The sequence below is a fragment of the Rhinolophus sinicus genome, chromosome 16, assembly GCF_057876585.1.
Source record: "Rhinolophus sinicus isolate RSI-liver-muscle chromosome 16, RSI-T2T, whole genome shotgun sequence".
Lineage (NCBI taxonomy): Eukaryota > Metazoa > Chordata > Mammalia > Chiroptera > Rhinolophidae > Rhinolophus > Rhinolophus sinicus.
The window spans coordinates 20,316,757-20,339,929 of record NC_142516.1 but is presented as its reverse complement, the minus strand read 5'-3'; the positions used below and the strand labels follow the sequence as shown (position 1 = coordinate 20,339,929).

The window sequence follows — 23,173 nt, the reverse complement described above, 5'->3', positions numbered from 1 at the left end:
AAAGTCCATCTACTGTGACCCAGCTGTTCTCCTGTAACCACACTGAATCTCATCCTTCAGGCAGATAAAGATAAAAAATCAGGTCACCAGTTTCTTTCTTTCCACTTTCTCATCATTCCTATTTCACAGATCCTTTACAACGCTTTCCACTCTCCACTGAGAACAGTTTTCTTAAAGGATGGCACCTAAAACACAACACAGTCCTCTTGCTGGGTGATTCTGACAAACCCAGAATACTGTGAAAGCAACATCTCATTTGTTCTCACCTTAATGGTCAGATGTTTACAAAACACACTATAATGAAACAAAGTCTATAGTTTGATATAACAACCATTTCAAGCTTTGAAAAATACTACTACTATGAAACTCAGAATTATAAAACTTAGAGTCCCCAAATCTACCGTTTTACAAAGAAAAGGTGGTCCACCAGTAGAGTCTGTTAATAATGCAGAGTCCTGGATCCTTCCCAGATTGCCTGAATCAGAATCTCTGGGAGAGGGCCCAGGACATTGGGTGGCACTGAAAAAATACTCTCTGAAAAAAAATAAAAGGTGAGAACCAATGCCCTACCCCATGATGCCAGTGTTACTGCTTTACCACACACAAATTCGTTCTCTCTCTCTCTCTCTCTCTCTCTCTCTCTCTCTCTCTCTCTCTCTCACTTTCTCTCCCCCCCCCATTCCACCCTTCCTTCCTTCCTTCATCCCTCCTTCCCTCCCTCCCTCAGTCTCTCTCTCCTGGCAGCCCACAAAGGCAGAAATGAAATGACTCCTATAGTCTGGGTTGGTTTCAGTTGATGGTTAGAACTAGGGACTAGTAATCCCTTCTTTTAGTTCCAGCCCATTCTTATCCCTAAAGAGTATCTGGGATGCAGCAGGACAATGAGGAGAGGTGCACACTATTAGATGGGGCTGAATTGGGGGAAATAAACAGCCTAAAACCTTATTCACTCACACTTGATCCTTGGAGATACGTGGTGAAAAGATGATAAACTTTTCGATGGGGAGGAACCTGCCAAGAGGGAGGAGAGGACAAGGAAGGCAAGGAATGAAAGGAGAGGAAGGAGGAAGGGAAACCCCGAGCAATAGAGAAGGGGAATTCCTGTGACTGTACAGGACACACCAGTTGGATTCAGCCTGTAGCTTTGCGAAAGTTCTGGAGTTTCACTCTTACAATTTTCATTTTCAGGTTTTCTTGTATTCATACTATTTTTTTTTTTTTAAGAAAATGTTCTTCCCTAAATAAGCAAACTCAAAATCAAAGTACTAGATGTCTGCATTTGCTGCAACAAGAGCAACAAAAATTCAAGAGTCATCTTTATATTCCGGGATAAGGATCAAGTTTATTTCCTCAAATATCAAGAAATCCTAACACTGAACACAACATGTGCCCATATAAGTCTATCCGTTGTTTTGGGTCTTCGTTTTAAAAACTACACTTCATTCTAGTTCCAAATACAGATGCAAAGTGCAGACAAAACATCCTACCACAAACTAAATCTGAAAATGCCCAGGAACAACGAATCCACAATACAGAGGCTCAACTCCAAACCCGAAATGGTAAACGTAATAACGATGATCCTTCCTATGTGGTGAAAGATGAATCCAATGAATGTTACCTTAAAAAGAGCTTCAGTCACTCCTCTCCGGCCTGTGATAATTGCCCAGTACGGGCCTCAGAAGCCAGCTGTTTGGTGGAGACAGATTAGTTATATGCAGAAAAGCATTTTCTAACCAATATACTACTTTCACCCAGTGTGAACTCTCTGAAACATGCATTAATGGATTCCAAAGGCATTTAAAGAGGCCATAATCTGTCAAACATTTACAATTACAAGGGGATCAATAAAAATTTAATTGTTAAGTGGTTACTTTCCAGATTGCTCCATTCTGATTCCAACACAACACAAAGATAGCAGTGACAAAAAATGACATTTTGTCATTTTTAAGTCATGAAGATAGAAGGGACCTTAAAGGTTATCTACTAAAACCCCCCTACCCTCCATTCCCTCCTCCAAACAACTCGGTCATCAAGCAAGTTATTATCCAGGGCAATTGCAACATATCCGAAAGTCTGACCTCTCTGCTTAGCCCCTCATTACCCAGAATTGCTGTGTGACACTTCAAAATCCCCTTTCTAACTGGAACTGTCCATCCGTACAGATGTTCACCCTCACATACACTGCATCTGCCCTTGGATGTCAAGTTATCCAGCTTCCTACCCCCTCCACTTCCCTGTTCATCAGCCCCGCCTAGTCTCAGTTCTCACAATGTCCAGCCTAAATGTCCTGGCCCTCCCCAGAGGCTCCCCTCACATCAGCCTGCTGCCTCCCACACTCCTTTCTGCCTTTTAATACCCCAGTTCTGATTAAACGTCCAACTTCCTGTTCTGCTCCCATTCACAGCCTCCAGGGGCCCGATAGAGAAAACTCAAGGACAAGATAAAGATGTCCCTACTAATCAATCTCAGCAGAGTCCACAGCAGGAGCCATTAATACTGTCGTTTCTCTCCACTCTCTTCCATTTCTCATAGTATCTCTTCTAAGCCTTTAATCCTCTCAAATACGCTCCATAACTTTCACATCCGTCATGAGAAATCAGGACTTAAAAAGCCTCTTTAAGTTCTGCCCTTTCTTTCCTTCTCTCCCGTACGTCCCATCCCTTGAATGACCTGGACTATTCTTTCACGTGGCCCACCTACCACATTCATCCCAGACCACTTCTCTCAAACTTGGATGCACATTAGAATCACCAGGTGGCTGCCTGGGTCAATTGGTCTGAAGTGGGATCCCTGCATGTGGTTTCTTTTAAAAGCTGCCCCAGATGATTCTTAAAATAAGCCAAGTTTGGATACCACTGGCCAAGACAGCTTTATCCACTTCCATGGCTTTAACTACTAAATCCGGAGCTCTTTTCCGAGCTATACTGTCACATATCTAAATACATTCTAGAAGCACCCCTGACCCCTACATATTCATAGGCATCTTAAACTCAACAGGTACCAAACTACTTTTTTATTCTTCCTGTTGTGGGCTGCACTGTGTCCCCCAAAGATTCATATGTTGAAGTCCTAATCCCTAGTACCTCAAAATCCGACCTTTTTTGGACATAAGGTCTTTAAAGAGGTAATTAAGTAAAAGGACGTCATTAGGGTAGGCACTAATTCAGTATGACTAGTGTCTTTACAAGAAGTAGAAATTTGGACACAGACATGCACACACACATAGACAGAAGAAAGACCATGTGAAGACACAGGGAAATGACCATCTGACAAGCCAAGAAAAGATGCCTCAGAAGAAGCCAACCCTATTGACACCTTCTTGGACTTCTAACCTCCACAATGTGAGAAAAATTTCCATTGTTGAAGCCACCTAGTCTGTGGTACTTTGTTGTGGCAGACCTAGCAAATTCATACACTTCCAATGCCCTCCTTACTCTCTCTTACTTCTCCTTATTGGTCAATGGAATCACCATCCATTTACCATTACTCCTCCCTCTCCCTCACATACCATATCTACTCAATTACTAAGCTGTGTCATTTCTTCCTCTTAAATATCTTTCTCAAATGCCTCTTTCCCTCCAAACTCACTATCACGGCCTTTATTCAGGTCTCAATTATCTCTCCTAGAATGTTCCAGTCCCTTCCACCCACAACCATTTCACTTGGCTGTGTGAGGAAGAATCTTCCTGAAACAGAAATCTAGTATGTTAATGCTCTGCTTTAATCCTTCCAGGATTCCCCAGGGCCGTAAATCCAACCTCCTTGAGCGCAGCATGCTGTGTCCTCCCGCTACTTCCCACTTAAGCTATAACCGACCTTGCTCATTAAGCTCCAGCACTTTCCATTCACTCAGAACTGCCCTAATACATAATGCTGATCCACACAATAGTCTTTGCATGTGCACTTGGCTCTTTCTGGAATACCCTCCCTTGTCCAAACTCTATGCCTGGTAAAAGCCTACTTCATCCTTTTAGTCCCAGCCTTAGAACCACTTCTCAATGGAACATTTTAGAAGCACTCTCCCCATCCAGGTTAATCACTACCTGTTCTATGCTGCTTCTGAAATTTATACATACTTCCCATTATACTGTGACCATAACTTGGCAGATGACACAAACACAAATGCCCATGGGGACCAACCAAGTATCATAAATGAAAAGTACCTAGTGAAAACAGATCTTAAATTTGCATGATACAGAAACTACGCTTACACTAGAACCAATCATATTGTCTACCTGGCTATGTCACCTTTTAAAACCATGTATTGAGCAACTAAAATGCATTTGGGGCCAAATTCATTTAGCACACAGATTGCCAGTTTTGCAAACTCTAGTCAAAGGCATAAAATGTCAGAGCCTTCATTTTTCTTCGGGCAACTCCTTGAAGTGAAAAGACTACAGAACATGCCTGTGGGTATTCCCATAACCCACATACCTGTGGTCACGGGCTGATCCCTGCTACTCCGTCACGTCAGTGGGGCTGGCACTTAAAGCACACAGATCCACACTTAACTGACTACAAGGAAAGGACACAGAGTGGAGTTGTACAACCTTGAATTCACTGCTACTCAGTACTTACCAAAATATTCTTTTGCAAGAAATACTTTCCTAAGCAATACCCTGAAAGGTATCTAGCCTATCATTCCACAAAGAATGTGGAATGTTTATCCTTGGACAGAGCCACACCAGCAAAGAGCTACTTGTCTGAACTGTCTCGCTTTGGCTCCCATAGAAATGTTTTCCCGAGATAAGCTTTGGCATTATGCCATTGACCTATATTGAGCAACAATTTTTTTTTTTAACCCCACTGTTGTATTCATTGTAAAGACTGTGTTTGGAGACATGGCTCATTTCATTCACATATCTAATGTTTAAAGAAGCACAGACAAAATCCTCTGTCCTCCCAGCACCATGAAGAGTTGTGCCCCTGGTTTAGTCATGATCCTCATAGGCTCTCTGGATCATACAGCTGATTGTGTCCCATCTTCGTGTCAACTAGTAAGGACAATGAAATGTGTTGCTCTTTTCTAATACATGGATAGGACACTGAGGTGGGACACTCAGTGTTGGTCTCTGCTTAATCTCACATTCTCACTTTATCTTCTTGCATTTCCTTCCTGTGCTTACTCAATTTCTTTATCTTCAGTAGGGAATTATACAAGTAAGTAATTTCTAACGCTGCATGTATCATACTTCTATTTGTGGGTTTTTTGAAGGCCTCCATTTTCTTCACCTTTGTATCTCCAGAGTCTAATGAGTGATCATTAATTGAATGTCAAGTTGAATTGTATCCCATGTGATCTCTTCCAGTTATGGATGAAATGGTAAATTACCTCTTACGGAAGCTAACTTAATTTCCCCCAAAGAGTAAAAGTAGTCCCTGACTGCAATACCAATGGCATCTGGAAGAAAATAAAGCTTATGGGGACTAAGATGAGGAATATACACTAAAAAAATATAGGTAGAAATACTATTTAGTTTTTAATTCTTTGCTATCCACTTTTAGAGTACTTGTTTTCTGTTCTAGTAGTTAACCAGTTTGCAGAAGTACCGGGGGTGCCAAAAAAATGTATACACATCACTTTTGTTATTGATATATATTATTATAATTTTAATATGTTTTTTTCCTTTCTTAAAAATGTGTATACATTTTTTTGGCACCCTTTGTATATTAACCATGGGTATTCTTCAATCAGTTGATACAGTGAATGTAGTTGAAACCAAAATATTTTATGGCATAGTAAAACCTGCACACTTAAAGGGTACAGGAAGACCAAGGGAAGCCTTGAGAAGATGTTCTCTATTAGAAAACAAAACCGTGAGGGAGTGCAGGATATCACCACAGTGGGGAGAAACTTAGTGAGGTCGGGGCAGTTCCACACAGCATCATCCAGGACTGATTACTATTAAAACTTCCTGTTGGTCCAATCATTTTCCAAGTTCTAAAAATTCACATTTTATTCATACAAATTTGTATCTTTCAATTTTTCTCAAATGCCACTGGTAGGAATATGAAGTGTTGTCATTGTTTGGAAATGAATTTAATCATGTCTCACCGTTAGTCATAAAAATCACCCCTAAGGCATAAATTCTGTAACTGGGAAATCTACCCTAAAGAAATCATCTGAAATGCAGAAAGAGCCTCACACACACAAATGTTCACTGCAGGGAGGTAGAGCTACTGAATGGAATTAAGGTCACCTCTAATTATGATATACCATTAAGACAAAGAACAGGATACTCGTTGTACCCAGTAGGATTTCAACAATACAAAATGTACAGAGAAAATATTAAAAGGAAATACCCCATAAAGTTGCCAGTGCTAGTTCCAGGTGGGCTATTATAGCTACTTCTTTTCTTCTTTGTATTTTTCTTTGTTTTCTGCAATGGACACATATTGTTTTTGTAATTTAAAAGGTTTTTTAGTAACCTTTTATGATAGACTTGGAAACCAAATGATATTACTTTCAAATTAGTGATCCCACTCTTAGTCTCAGAAAATTACATAGAAAGCTGCTGAGTGCAGTGTTTTGTAAAATAACAAAGAAATGAGAAATAAAACTAAATATCCAAAAATAGGACAATGGTTGAATGAACAAGTTTAACAGCTTAATGGATTACTATCAGTCTATTAAAAATATAATGATTCAGACTATACTGCCCTGTATAACTGTAGATAGAAAATGGTCAGTAGAACAAAAACACATTTGTTGCCTCTAGGCAGAAGTAGACCACAAAATAGACCATAAAGGGAATAGGCCAAAAACTAACATGATTAAATGAAAAATATATTACATTAGGAACTGCAAATATGAGTGTTTGTTTATTTAAATATTGCCATAATGTGGTTTCAAAAAATAATTTTTACAACAGTTTTAAGACTATTCTAAGGAGTTTTTTACATAAAAACAAATATTTTTAAATGTGTTGAATAGTTTTAAATACTTTAAGATGTGTTTACTGAAAAATTTTTACCTGCTGAGTTATTCCACCATCAAAATAGGATAAAGAAAGAAAAAGGAAGGGACTTCAGTAGGTAAATGATTCTGTGCATTCTCCCTGTATTAGAATAAGCCCCAAATTTTCCCCTAACCTCTGTCGTAACAGCTACTGGCCAGAGTCAACATTTCCCCCCCAAATTAATGGAATATTAAATAAGTTTGACAATAAATCTCTTGCAGGAATAATATATTTAGACATGAAACCTGGGCTCATAATAATGGAATCAGATAAGAATTTGTGATTCCTGATCCTTTGGGGTGGCCAAATGCTTGAAGAGTTGCTGGGATTGTGTTTCTCAAGGTCATGGTGACAAAGCCCTGCTTGAGTGCTGAGGTTCTCTTGAACAAGCAGAGTTCAACTGATGCTCCTACCTCCGAAAATAAAATTCCTCCAGGGAGCTTCAGACTTTCGTCTACATAGCGTCTCTCTTAGGGTTATCCAGAATGCCTTTCCTTGGAACACTAGGCAGTGCATCAGAACACTCTGTGACTCTTCCTAGCTTTGTCTGGCTTGAATCCAGCCTGACCCCATGACTCCAACCCCTTCTGATCCAACCTGTTTCTAGTACTAGCTTTGAGTAACACCTGTGCCTATTACTTGCCTGGACTTATGCCCCCCTTGCCCCCATGATCCCAAACACTGCAACCTGCCCCTGCCTTGTCCCAGATCAGGAGCCTGAGGTCCTGGCCAGGTTTCCATACAGTATTAGTTTCGGGAGAAGATACTCAACAGCAAATAAAGAAATATAGCTGATGAATCAGCACCAATACACACTAAGTAAAATACCCACAATTACCTGGACTTCCTGAATAAATATTTATTATGAGCAAGGAATTAGGTAGAGAGCTCAAATAGAAAAGCATTCATCTTATCTTTTATCCTGAAATGTACTTTCCTCAGAAATAGAAACAAATGTAATAAAGCGCTGATTATGATAAGTGAATTTGAAAAGCCAAAAGTTTTGAAATTACAAAAAATAATGTATTTGAATCGACTGATTTAATACAGTAGTAAGAAAAGCTGAGCTACCAAGTACCTTTCACTCCCTCTCACATAAAACCCGTTCTTTATCAAATATTCCTTAAACTTGAAATAGTCATTGAAACTGAGTCATCCTCCCTATGATTCCTTAGGCCTTTAAATCTGTTTGAAATAGCATCATTTACTCACTGTTCAATGCGTTTTTATAAAATGTAGATTACCTATAACAACTTAGATACTGCATATTACCCCCAAGCAAGCATCCAGCATATAAACCTAAGATAATGATTTTTTTTCATCTTCACTGAATCTAAAAGGTTACAACAAATTCATTTCAGGAGTGGGTAAACTACCAACTGTGATGTTCAAGTCTTAAGCATTTGCTCAGGAAGGTCCTAATCTTTGCCCACTCTTCCATGTTTCCAAGAGAAGCACTAGTGGTGCTGTCCAAAGCGAAGGTGCTGGTGCCACCTGAGCCTTACCTTACAATACGCATGAGGATGCAAATAGCTGGAGTCCTTCCATGTTTAGTGTGAGCTGATCAGATAATTTAGCTCAATGACATGAGATCATCATTTCTTGGAAGATTAAACAGCCAGAGTAAAGTTGAAAGTAATTTGCATAGAGTCACTGAATACTACGATGGGGAGAATGATTTGTGCAAATTGGTTCCAAGTTCTCTATTTTAGGACAAAGACCTGAAGGCCTGGAAAGGTGGGGTCCTGTCAGGCCCCATGGGCAGCAGTGGGGAAACGCACTTGAGCCATGGCCTCATAAGTCTCAAACTAATTTAGCCCTGAGCTCATTAATCTCTAACATTAGTCTCAGGTCTCATTTAGTCTCAAACTTATTTTATGAATTTCCAATTTAAAATAATTTTAAAGCTCTGCATACAGCTTTAAAATAGTGGGGGAAGGGAATGACGCCTAACATCCTTCCATGGCAAAATAAGTAAATAAAAAATAAAAACCCTAACAGCAATAATTCCAAACCCCATTGTTTCCTATGAAATACCCAATCATCTGGTCTTCACTTACCAAAGCTTAACTTCTGCATTCTACTTTTTTACAAAGTATGCATAATTCCTAAATGGTAACTCCACTACATGAGAATATTTTTTTAATCCAAGCAAAACTACTTCTACCTATCCACGCAGAGCTTTATACACCTCCTAAAAATGCACAGCAAGTCTTTAGTAAGTGCTAGCTATTATTTAGCAATACACAAAATTGCTTCATAAAAAACTGCTTCAACACATACCTACAGTCACCTCCTGAAAATATGCTTTCTATTGCTGTTTGACTTTTGTTGAGTGAAAATTTTAAAAGCCAAACAGGAAGGCCCATTAAGTATCACAAAAAAAAAAAGCTAAATCATCAAACAAAAAAGGACAACCTTCCATCCATCATTCACTTCCAGTTCTCTATTTTGCTCCCATTATTCTATTCTTCCGTAACTCTACAATCCCAGGCATACACCCCAATGTGTCCCTTCACAGAGTTAACCCCATTTCATTCTGCAGATCTAATCAAATGTCACTTCCCTAGGGAAATCCTGAATCACCCCAGTCAGATGAGGTTCCCCATTTAATCTGTTTTCAAATACCCTGTTTTTTTTCCCCTGGACATTTATCACATTTTGTATGTTTATACTTCAGTGATCGTCTGGTCAATGTCCATGCTTCATGCCTCCAATGATAATGACTGCTTTATTCATTGCTCTACTTCCAGCTACTATAGCACAGGAACTGGGGCTGTACACAATAACGGCATGGTGAAAAATGAATGACCCTAACTCTACATGGAAGAGCAACAGACTAGATCAGTGTTTTTCAAATTGCAGTTTTGATGGCCAGATCCGTGTGTTCAAAACTTCTGGTTACAACCAGCACTTTTTTAAAAATGAAAATGTACAGAGTATAGAAGAAAAAAATGAGGGGAAAAATCAGAGTTTACTGCATGTAGTAAATAGCATGAAACTCTAGTTTTATTCATGTATGCATGACCATTTCTAACTATGGTAAAAAAAAAAAAAAAGTTTGAAAGATATTGAATATACCAATACAACTCTTCCAACTTCCCATCAAAATGCTCAAGAAGTTGAACAACATGGCAAAATTTGGCAACAGTACTAGAGAGGGGGCAAAGCCAAAACCAAGGCATTATGTCCACTAACTACACTCTGTTAAGTATGGGTAAGAAGCACATTCTAGAACCACACGAATATGAAAGATGCACACAGCACCTTCTGAACTTTAACAAGACAGGTGCTCTGATGGATGTATGAAGAATCCTGAGTCTAACCCAGAAATGCAGGTCAAATGCCAGATAAATACAAGGCCATTCCCCAACTACATGGGAGGCACCTGTCAAGCCAGCCGAGCAAGGGGCCTACCTGGCCAGATGGCTGATGAAGGCTGAAACTAATTATAGACACAAAATAGTGTTGCAGATCTTATTGCAAAATAGAATACAAAATCTAAAGTCTACACTTAAAATTTGTAAGGTGATATATATAAAAATTTATTATATATGTATGTATATATATGTATATGTCAAATGAAAATTGGGAAGGGATAAGAAAGCAAGAAAAATAAGGGCCTATTAAATGTGTGGTGTGCAGAGGAGTATGCAAAGTTAGTTAGTTCTTTGACTTTGAGAACCAGAAACACACAGGCTTATGAATGTATTTGGAAACATAAAGGCCATCATTAGTAAGATTGACAACTAGACTTGGCCATTTCAAAACACTATGGCTGTATGAAACAAACAATACACAGAAAAAGACAGCAAACAAAGAAAAGCCAGGAAGAATATTAGATTGACCCATACAAAAATATAATTTTTATAGGTCAAGAATAGTCAAATACCAATAATTTCATATGATTCAACCTATACACAATGATAAAAATGATAGCTAACACATATCATACAGTGTGCAGGCATATTTAAAGCATTAATTGAAGATGTGTGTTTTTGTTTTGTTTTGCGTTTTTTTTCTTTCACAAATAGAGAACTGTAGCCTTAGAGATATTATGTAATTTATCTAAGGCCATGCGGCTGAATATGGTGGAAAAACGCAAGCCAGGGCTTGTTTACACAAAGCTATAGTACCTTTCATAACAAAGAGAAAACTTAAGGGTAAGAATTAAGATAAAAAATATTGATTAAAACAATAAACATAAAAGTAATGTTTCTCTATAAGAATCATATTGAGGGACGGCCAGTTTGCTCAGTGGTTAGAGTGCAGTGCTCCTAATACCAGTGTTGCCAGTTCGATTCCGACATGGGCCAGTGAGCTGTGCCCTCCACAACTAGATTGAAAACAACCACTTGACATGGAGCTGATGGGTCCTATTCCCCAATATTCCCCAATAAAAATAAAAATAAAGAATTATATTGAAATAAAATCAATTAAATGTTGTTTACAGGCAAAAATATATTAAATAAAATGATACCAAAAGTTTAAAATCAGAAGGATAAGTGAAGTTGTAAAGAAAAAAAAAAGAAAAGAGGATTGACAGCATTAAGATAAGGAAACAAGTAGAATATAATCCCAAATCAATAGAAATTTATTTTATATTAATAAACACATAGTAAAGGCCTAACAGGAACCTTTCTGTATTTAATATTAGGTTAACACATAGAATTTTCTATTAAGAAATTGACAAAAGCCCATTTATACAGCGAGAGAGACTACAGGACCAGTATCAGTCTATGACGGCCCAAGTACAGAATCAGGGCATAGAGGATGTGAATGATATTATTATAGTGGCTGAATTAATAAACATATCTGTTCACCTAGAGAAAATCATGCTCTTTTCAAGCATCAGAACACAAAAACCCTTAATCAACAAGAAACAGAAATTGCATAAACCTCACTTAGTTACCATGATAAATAAAACCAATAATTTATGCAAAAGTTTACATATATACAATAAGACAATATACAACCAAGTCATACTGAACCACTACTATTCCCAATGAAGTCAAATAGTAACAAGAATGTTTACTTTCCCTGCACTGTTTTAAATTTTTACAGTGATCTGTATTAGCACAAAACAGAATTTAAGCTAGTTCCATTTTTTTAAAAATGATACTTTCACATGAAAATTCCTCATTCCCTCAATAATGACTGACTCAAAATTAAAAATTAAAATACTGATTATTTTAAAGTTATTGAAAATGAAGTATGATACATCAAAAATGCCAACAAAGTTGATCAATTTCTACCCTTATGTAATTTCATCATTTGAAACAAATGATCTGACTTCAACTCAAGAAGAATCAGACTTTTGTTTACTATGTTGATTTTTTTTTCAATCAAATCAGCCTTTCTTTTCCTTAATCAGTGTTTCCTTCCTCTTCCATCCTCACCTCCCAATTTCACTTAACTAATTCATCTTTCAAGCCTCCGTACAAATGCTACTTTCTCAGAGAAACTTTCCTCACCCCTCCCAGACAAAGTCAGTCCCCCTTATACTCTTCCAGGACACCCTGTTTATCTCCCTAATTCCAGTCACACTTAGAGTTAATTGTTCAGAGCTCATCTCCTTCACTAGATCATAAATCTCATGCAGTCAAGACCACATCTTACTTATGCTCAGGAGCCAGTAAATACATTAATTTTTTATTCAAAAAATATCAGTTCAAACAAAATTTTTATTCAAAAAAATAATTTGAGTTCTACTATGTGTTAAGCATTGGGAAAACAGCAGTAAATAAAACAGGAGTTTAAAAAAATTAACACTTTCCCTCATCTAAGAAGTCAAAAGAAGATAAATATAATGGAGAAGAAAATACCAGGCAAATCAGATAAATGGAAAGGGTCCTACAACTTTAAATGTAGTAATTACAGAAGGCCTCACTAGAAGGTGACATTTGAGCTAAGACATGAAAATGCCGAGAGCAAGCAGATGGACACCTAGGAACAGAGCGTCCAGGCAGAGGGGACAGTCGATGGCAAAGGCCTAGAAACCACAGTCTACTGTGTAGGTAAGTTCATGGAGATCGTTTAGAGTAAGGATAGGACTCCGTGAACATCAGGACCTAAAGATGGACAGAGAAGCACAAACCATGAACAGACACAGAAAAGAAGCAAACAGAGACAGGGAATGATTAATGTGATGCATATTAAATATTGTGACCCTTAAGTCGTCATTGGAAATTTTACATGGAATCTATTTTAACGGCATGTGTACTATGATACAAAGCAGAATGCTATTAAATATTCAGTAAAATTAAATATTTTAAAAACTGCAGGAAATTATACCCAAATGGAATAAGGACGTATTCTTCAGTGGTGGAACTCTGGATGAGTCTCCTGCACTTTCTACATTTTAAAGTGAGCTCATACCGTTCATTTTAGAATTTGGAAAGTACAGGAGACTACCAAATGGAAATGAGTATTATTTTAAAGGATCATAATGGGCTAAAAGGAAAAAGACTAAGAACAGACTTATTTTTGTTTTATTTTACATGCTAGAAAGCATGCCAACATAATTATCTGAAATGGAAATACATTTTTAACTGGAAAAGGTATTTTTTAAACCAGGTAAAGAGCAAAGTTATACTGTATCCTACTTTTACCTTAATCGGGCAATTCAAGCTTAAATTTACTTGACCAGATCCCATTAACCCTCATGAGGAACCTGTTGGAGTTTCTCAAAGTCTGGTCTTTAGGCTCCTGGGGCTTCCAAAGTTTTTCTGAGTTTTTCAGCTTGTCTTTTATAGTAGTAATGACAGTAATAGGGCACTCACTGCTGTTAGTCCTGTAGTAAATTAAAACTATATTTGCAATTCCTCTCATCCCCCAAGCCACCACCAGTCTTCTAAATATTTGCAGAATATTTTTTTCCCTTTGCTGAAATGAATTGTTTCACAGACTTTTATTTACGCCAAAGAAACATCAAGCTGAAACATCCAGAACCACCTCGTCAAGAGAAGCCCTAGTGGATGCTCAATGAATGTTAAATAACATAAAACTATTTCAATCACCTGCTAGAAAGAAAAATAACAAAAAATCAAAATGCATCTTCTTGTCCTTGTTAAAACACCAAGTTTATCAATAGGGAGAATCGTTTCACAACATATACATATATCAAATCATCATAATGTACATTTTAAATATCTTATGATTTTATTTTTTCAAACATACATTAATAAACCTGGCAGGGGAGAGTAACAAAAATAATTTTTTTAAAAAACTAAGTATATACCACTCTTCTCTCTCTAAAAGTTCTCTTCAGCTTATCACATAAATTGCACTGGCATAGTCATGCCCTATATAAATGACATTTCAATCAATGACATAGATGATGGTGGTCCCCTAAGATCCTAATGGAGCTGAAAAATTTCTATCGCGTAATGACATCATAGCTGACATAACATCCTAGCACAACGCATTACTCACGTGTCTGTGGTGATGCTAGTGTAAATAAGCCTACTGTGCTGCCATCGTACAAAACATAGGCAATATGGACAGTACATAATACTTGGTAATAATAAATGACTACGTTACAAGTTTATGTATTTACTGCACTATACTTTCTATCGTTATTTTAGAGTGTACACTTTCTACGTATAAAAAACAAGTTGGCTGTAAAACAGTGTACTATAGTAACACTGGCAGAGCTTCATCCATCTCATGCTTACCCGTGTCTCTTGCCTGCATCATTTTCTCTTGTGCTTGATTTACCCTCGTGTGATTTTATAAAGTCAGTACAGCCTAAGTGCACAGTGTTTATAAAGCCCACAGTGGTGCACAGTCATGTCCTCCACAGCCACCCACTTCTCACTCATGCACTGGCTCACCCAGACCACCTTCCGGTCCTGCAAACCTCATTCCTAAGTGCCCTAGACAGGTGCACCGTTTTTTATCTCTTATGCCATATATTTTTCACTGTACCTTTCCCATTTTCAACATGTTCAGATGCACGAATACCACTGTGTTACAATTGCCTACAGTATTCAGTACAGGAACGTGCTGTACAGGTTTCCATCCTGGGAGCAGCAGCCTCTACCATGCACCTAGGTGTGTAGTAGGCTGTGCCAGCCAGGTGTGTGTAAGTGCAGTCTATGATGTTCGCATAATGATGAAATCGACTAACCAAACATTTCTCCGAACACATCCCCACTGTCAACTGGCACATGACTGTATTTACTTTGATGTAACATTTAATCCTGAGTACTGCCAAGCTCTGGCTTCTCAGCTAATCTACCAGCTGAAAATCTCTGCCTACCTGCCTCACTGTATCAATCCTCATACTCTCATGTCCCTTCTCTCTGTTAATGGCATCAACATGCCACTTTTTGTTTTTTGTCCCCAACGGCTTTCAACACCCTTCTATTGGCCTTTCAAAACTGACCCAAAGCAAACCACCACTCTGCCACAAACCGTAACCTGTCACTCAGATGCAGTGCCTGTTCTTTCCTCAATTATTACTCTTCTGTGTGGGATGAGGTTTTCTGCCAACTGGTCCACTGAGGACAGATCCTGCTGCAAATCTTTACTCTAAAGGAGAGTTATTCTCTCCATCCTGATATTCAGAAGGCACTTGGAGTAAACCTCGGTTTACAATATTTCTCTCTGTCTGCCTGATCTTAGGCATTTGTACCCGTGGCTTTCCATTTTTATGAGCTACTTGAGAGCAGGGTGGTTTTTTTTCTCTTCCTTTTTTTTTCTTTTTTTTAATTTTAGTGTCCTTAGCCAAGCATAGGGACTTACCCATAGAACTGCTCAAAGATTTCAGCTACATCAAACAGGGTCTCATGTAAAGTGACTAGGGAATCTGGAAAAGTCAGTCATCCTGCCCCAGACTTTGAACTTGTAGGTCTCCATGTCTACTCAGAAAGTCAGGAAAGTTCTGTGGAACTACAATAAATTCTGGGTACAGAATAAATGCTTCATTTTCTTGACATGACAATAATCCCTCTCACAACAAATTGTAATCCAAGATGGCAAAGCAGCCCCTTAACAAAAGGCAGTTCTGTTTCAGCTGTGCTACTCCCTTGGGAAGAACACTCCATCCCTATCCTCTTCTGATTGCTGACTCCGAAGGAGGTCCTCGTTTAATACTCCCACAATGAAACCTGCCTGTAATGAGTAACTCCACCGATCTTCTCTGCTCCAAAAGTGGTTGACAGGCCTTCCATGAGTGCCTTGTTTTCCACCTAACAAAAGGTTTGCAGATGCCAAATACGTGCTCCGAAATGCCCCTCCTCCCCTCATCCAAGATCCAGATGGAGAAGAGTCCTTGTGGAAATAACATTCTCTGCAATATTTGTTGTCTTGGTGGTCACACAGCTGGAAATAGTTTTCTTGTTCTCTGTTCATAACAGCCAGACATTCATATCTCTCTGACAAGAACTCTTAACCAAGTAATATCATGCTTCACTGATTCAAGAAGAGCCACACAGGCTCTTTGGACCCATGGTGGTGGCCTCAATAACAGCCTCTGTAAAACCAAAGAGAATAGAGGCAGGAGGGAGTGTGTGCACACACAGACACATACACGCATGCATATATAAACATATATATGGGCACATATAAACAGACACACACACATATCCCACATATATATCAATACATACAAACACAAACATTTTTGTAGGTTTCTATAAGCAAAGGGACAAGTGTGAAAGGCTATGTAACAAATTGATGACAAAAGGGTTACGTCAGATGGGTAAGGCTGAAGTGGAAGAGGGAGATTATTACACTTACTTTACACACATCTACAGTTTTGATTCATTACAAAAACCATCCATTTTCATAAGTGAATGCAGCTACTTTCTTCTGGTCAGAACACTTTCTACTGTGTTCATGTCCCTGAGTAGCTTAAGCAAGATAAGTAAAACACATTACCAAAGCAAAGTACCACGATAGCGTGACCTCAGATCAGGTCTGACTTCCCGCAAACAACAGATTTGGATTGTTCTAGGAAGCAAGTCACACACTGAATACAGAATTTCAAACACAAGTTGGGTCAAAAGTAAAAATATCCAAAATGCAATGGAAGCAAGCCAGCATTACAGATACAACACAGCTATGTCTATCTCTAGACTTGACAGCTAACAGGTAAATCTGGGCAAAACATTTTAAGTTTATGAAAAAGAGGAGAACCCCAGGCTGTCTCTTCTTCTTTACTTTTTGAGGGAAAATCTAACTGACCTGAAAACACTGACTACTTTGAAGAAAACATTCCTAAAGTTGAAGAATAGCTCAACAAACATGCTCCATGTTTGAAGGATTTCAAAAGAACTTCTGTTGTTAACCTAACAGGAGTATGACAGAATGCAAGCTCGCTGAGGGAAAGGACCTCACTACATGTCTTGTTTTCTACTGTTCCCCAGTACATGGTAGGTGTGCAACAAATGTCCACTGAATATGGAATAAACATTTAATTTTCTTTAATATTTAATGTCCCCATAAGTCATTAATAATTAACAACAATGCTACGTTGAAATCATACTAGTTTGCTGAAAAAAAAAAAAAAATGCCATGGAATTTAAATAAAATCACGACCACTGCCACCATTGCTCCCTTCATATCCCACCCCCCAAAAAAAATATCAAAAGCAAAAATGTATCCTTCTAAGAGATAAAATATACTAACCTTGGGCTCCTTCAACTTAATTAACTTAATTAATTGATTAAACATGCCAAACCCAAGTTCCCTTGCAGAAGGTTAAAAAAACTGCTAGACGAGTCATTCTACTTGTAAGGGCAGCTGACCTAATCTCCTCTAATTATCTGTCTCCTTCATAGCCCAGCATCTCCAAATTCAAGGTCAATTAGAACACTTACCTAAATCAGCTCCACCTTCCACAAGCAGCTTGACAGGCCATCTATTTATTCCTACCTGTGACAGGTATTCGGGTGTGAGAGGAAACTTACAGAGCTGCTGAGTGTGCCTCCCCCAAATGGATCACCGAGTGATTCTTTCTTACAGATAATGAGCTAGACACCTTAGGTCTAGAAATTTAGGGTGGGGGAAAGGAGATAACCAGAAAGAAGGTGCTTAAAGAAGTCTTAGTCTACAGTATTGAGCAAACTACTTCTATTGGAAGTTAAGGATTTTGGAGGGGTGTCAGTCCTCATTGCAGTTCTCAGGGTGCAGCTCCCTCCCCACCTCCTCCCCACTACCACCCCCTTTACAAGGGCATTAACCCCATTTCCAAACCAATAATTCTTTCCCTTCTGTGCTACAAATATTCAACCACTGTGCTCAAATACTATGTCTAACATAAACAGGGTCAAGAATGCTGGTTGCCGTTGGAATCATGTTTAAATTAGCATTACCCAGCAGACCCTTCCCTAAACAAAACTAAACTAAGCAAAACAAAATGCCTTCTTGGTCAGCTCTGTGCCTGGACAGTGATTTTAACCCACATGCTCAAAAGGCCTCACAAGGTCCAGACATAACACAATAGCATCATTAATTTTTACTAAGTTAAATTTCTCAAAAGTACAAAGAGCACTATCAATTTGGGGGGCTAGGGGGAAGAAACCACAAATTCATTTATTCTGCCACCTTTATATAATCTGGATAAGCTGGCAGCAATACCCTAGAACTCACTAGTCATGAGCTACAACCAAATTTCACAGAATACAAGCCCAGTCACCTCTCAATCATTTCACCCCTCACTATGGCCCAGTATGTGTTACTCAGTGTCTTCCTACATCTTGGGGTTAAATGATCCTTTCTCCTCTTCATCTCCACATAACACAACTCCTTAAAACAACATCCAAGTCCCCCCACAATTTACCACCTCATATCTTTCCAGCTTTCATTACCCTGGACTCCAACCACATTTTCACCCCCCAACATTCATCTTTTAAGAGACACATCATTTTCATCCTTCAGGTCCCTTTTGTGAAGTCTTCCCCAAAGTCAGAATTAAATTTTCCATTCCCTGGCATGCCAAGGTTCTTGGATGCTACAGCTGTTACCCAGTTATACAATCCAGCTGCGACATAGTGAAGTTAGCTGCATCTTTTCCCTCTCACTACTGCTTTCTAGAGTGTCCTTTTTATCATCTTTGTCCTTGTCACTAGAGAGGGAATTCAGTAATTGCTGATTGAATTAAAATGTCTTCCTTCTCTCTCAACTCCAAGACCTCCATAATAGATCTCCGTGAAACAGTTAAATAACACAATAGGGACTTTGGGGGTAATATGATATGTAAAAAATAAGTCACCAAACAGGAGTATGATGCTGAGTTAACAAGGCAAGAATAGACTTTCAGGCTTTAAATCAAGAGCTTATGTTCAAGTTTTTATTACATCACACTTCACTTTCAAAATAAATCATGTTCCTCAATTGTGTATGCATATTGGTACCAGAAAATTTAAGAAAAAGCAAGACAGGCCACACATCAAGCATAGACATTAAAATCTTGACCTCAAACTGAGTTTCAAAAGTCTTATTATTTCCTGATCACTTGGAGCTTCCCAGTGAAAACGATAGTGGATTCTGCCCAGATTGCAACTTTTCTTACTAAGTATTTGAAATAAGATTTATGGACCTAAAAATCACTATCAGACTGAATGTCATTATGCATCAAAAAGATTTAGCAAGTAAGAATTTTACTTTCTTCGAATTTTCCAGTAGGTCTAACAGGTTCAGTCAGAACAGATTCAGTAAAACCTTGAAAAGACTATGGTATGACTTTTTAAATCAAATTACTCTTTGAAAAATATTAACTTCAAATGAAAACAGAAGTTTCAAAATCCAGGTTGTTGAAAGGGCTGTCACTTACATTCCCACCTCTGTTATTTTTTCCCATCATTCCCAGGGATACTGAGATCCAGGCTGGGTGCCCACAGCACAGGACAGCTGCTGACCCCCTAAAAGATGATGCAAATGGAAGGAGCACAGCTCAGCTGTAGGGATCAACTTGACTCCATGTCAATTTTAAAACTAAGCAGGTTCACACATTTTAAATAATAAGGGTAATGAAAGATTGATCCGAGGGTGGAGAGAGTGTTATTGATGCCCTTGTGGAGGAAGAAAGAAAAAAAGAGAAAAATCACTTCCCAGCTCAAGGCTCATTCCTTCCCCCTCCAGACATCTCCTACTGCTGGTTTTCTTGCACTTTCTTGGCCCTCTTGCTCTCTCACTTCCCTCCCAGACTACCGCGTCACACTTCCCTGTATCCCCTTCCTACTGTTCTAACATGGGATAACTACACCCCCCCCCCCCGTTTCTAGTTACTTAGGGAGCAGCAAAGATCATCCATTAAGCCCCTCCATTTTCCAGATGAGGACACCTAGACCGAGAACGAGCCGACCTGACTGGATAAGGTCGCACCGCTAGGGGACGCGGCGCGCGTGCGTGCTCGGATAGTGACAACCCAGTCCTGCCGGGCAGCTCAGCCCGTGCCTTCCCGCACACACTACTTCTTTCTCTTGCTACTCGGCTTCTTTATCCTCAAATTAAAGGTATCAAGAAAAACACTATCTTAACATACTTATAATGCTGGTTGAATTGGGGGCAAATATGCGTACTCCTGCCCAGATTTGGAGAATCAAGGGCTGAAACCACTAGACCGCATAGAGTGAGTGAGTGCAACGCAATTTAGTTCGATCCAAACAGCCATAGTTCCAGTATACACCCTTTCCCCTTGGCGTTTACTCTTCTATTTGACAAGGGAATATCTCCTTCTGAGAATTTAGCAGTTTTCCCAGTGCAGGGTCTCTTTTTAACTAGAACTGCAGGCTTTGAATCACAGGCCTCTCACTTCACAGTTATGCTTACTACCGGCAAACGATACTTAACGCAAGTAGGTGAAAAACACGGACTGTTAGCGCCTGGAGGAATAGAGGATTTTACTCTTAAAATTGCAGTTACATAGTTTCAATTATTCACGATTGCAAATATGTATCTACTGTAATGGGAAACAACGCATTTATAGTGAAACTTTAACAAGAGAGCACTCGCTGGAAACCCACATTTACGAAAAATACATAGGTTGCGACAAAAAAGGAGAGTCAGAGAGAGAAGTAGCAGCAGCAGCAGAGAGCAACCGGCGCCAGACTGAAGGCAACAAGTTCTGGATGCCGTCATTCTTACACATCAAAGGCCAAATGGCAGCAAAGAAAAACAAAAATAAATTTTAAATCCATTCAGCACAAACTAGCCCTACACAAACCAAACGAGGCCGTTGATTTCAAAACCACCAACTCAGAGCCAGGTCTCTCCCTTGCTTTAGACTTTCCAGTTACTTGCTAGGCGTGTTTGTTAAGCGGCTGGACAGAAACTTAAGTCCTCAGCCCGGGAGACACTACCGAGTCGTCGGTGAGAAGCAAGTGGTGCGGGAGCTCCGCGCTGCGGGGCGCGAGGACCCCCGGCGGTCCACTTCCACCCTGACGTGGCTCTGGGGGAATTTCGAGCGCCCCCGGTAAGGCTTCCCTTCCCCCCACCCAGTCCCAGATAACCCGAGGCCACCTACGTGTCACTTGGGCGGGTCCCGGGACGCACTAACCTGGCCGAGGGACAGGAGGGCCAGCGGCCCGGGCGACAGAGGCAACTTCCCTCCCGGGGCTCGGTCAACTGGTTGGTTAGGGAGGCCAGGACAGCCTCGCCTCCTGCAGGCCGGCTCGCATGCACGCACACCCACCCACACCCGACTCAGGCGAGCGCGCGCGCGCACCCACACTCCCACACTCCCACTCACCCACACTCGCACGCACACACTGCCACAAAGCCCGTCTGCCTCCGGACAGTGCGATCCTAACACGCTGTTTGGCAGCGGTGGCGTCTCGGCAGCCACAGGCTCCGCGTCCAGGGGGCACTGTTCCTCCGCACCCCGCCGCGCCCACCCCTTTACCTGCGCCTGCCGCCGCCGCCGCCGCCGCCCTGGGGCTGGCCTCCGGCTATGCGGTCAGTCCCCGCAACCCCTGCCTGGCGGCTAGCCGATGCCGGCTACGCCCGCCCCTCCGCCGTAGCCCCCAGCGGGGCCGCCCCGTGCGCCCACCCTGCTGGGGTCCCGCGCCCCGCCGGGAGGCCGGAGAGGGCTCGGCTGCCGCGTTCTTGGCCGACCAAGATCCAGGCAGCGCTTTGCAGGGGGATAGGGGAGTCACAACTCTGGGGGCGTCAACTGCCGCTCGGGCCCTACTACTCGGGCTTTGGCGGGCCGGCAGGGGCGGCCGGAGAAGGGGCGCGGAGGGAGGGCAGAAGAAGCAGCGCGGACGTCAGCCTCCTTCTTCCTCCGCCTTCTTTCTTTTTCTGCTTAATCCACGTTGCACAAGTCAGCAACTCCCGCACCCCCAGACTCCCTCCCCCCAAGGCTCATTCCCTTACCTGGTGTGACACCCCTAGAGCTTCTACCGCCTGCGCTCTCCCTCCCCCATTCATTTGCCGAACTTCCCGCCCCGGCTGCCTAAGCCTCTCATTCATTATCTTACCAATCCTCCCTGCCCCCGCAGCCTGATCAGACACACCCGCGGCGGGAGACCAGCGGCCGCCAGCTCTGGATCCCGTCCCCACTCCCTCCAGCGCTCACCTCTGCGCGGGACAGCTGGCGGCACGCGGGTGGGCTCCCCCACACATTGCATTTTCACTTTGTCGCTCTTCTCCTCCCACTTGAAAAGCTCTGGAAAACATTGCGGGGCCCGCAAAACCCCAGAAGCATGGCCTCTCGAGTTCAGTTTCTAAACTTTCCAGAAGGCACACAGTTTCTCCCAGTGCAGCCTTTAACTGGAGGCTGCAAAGCCGGAAGAGGCGACTTTGCTGCCAGAAAGGTGCTCACGTTTCTATTTCTGAGTTCTCGATGGACTGGGTCTGCAGACCTAAGCAAGTGGGACTGTGTTCCCTTAGTTCTCTTATGTCCATGATTACAAATTTCTCTTCCGCTTTCCCAGCGAAACTTTGCTAGTGCTAACTATCAATTTTAGAATAGTAATTAAGGGCGGGGAATGCACACCTGGAGGTGTGGGCGGGAACAGCGCGAGACTAAGGCTGGGGGATATTTCTCAGGAAAGTGGCAGCCACCGAGATTCGCCCAGGTCCTATAACAACACCCAGTCAATCGGGGGCTCTCTAGCTGCGCCACCTCCCACCCTTGGCTTCTCAGGATTTCCGGAATGTTGGCAAACTCTCTGCCTCTCGCTCCACTGCTAAAGCCGCCACATATCAAAAGTAGCTACTTAGCAATAAAAAGCTTAGTGAACTCTCGCCTGAAATGGCACAAA

The 23,173-nt window shown here is 40.9% G+C and overlaps 1 protein-coding gene across 4 annotated transcripts in view; it reads right to left on the bottom strand.

Moving 5' to 3' along the window:
* The window catches only part of LPAR1 (lysophosphatidic acid receptor 1), a 129,300-nt gene extending 106,328 nt beyond the window's left edge, over positions 1-22,972 (bottom strand). Inside the window, exon 1 of one of the 4 annotated variants that reach the window (XM_019749562.3) lies at positions 22,486-22,972. The gene's annotated coding sequence lies outside the window, so the exon portion shown is untranslated. Of the gene's footprint in view, positions 1-21,432; positions 21,716-21,810; positions 22,169-22,485 lie in introns of those variants that run through there. The other 3 variants (XM_019749568.3, XM_019749561.3, XM_019749566.3) reach the window with 3 other exon arrangements.
* Positions 22,973-23,173: the final 201 nt, after the last annotated feature.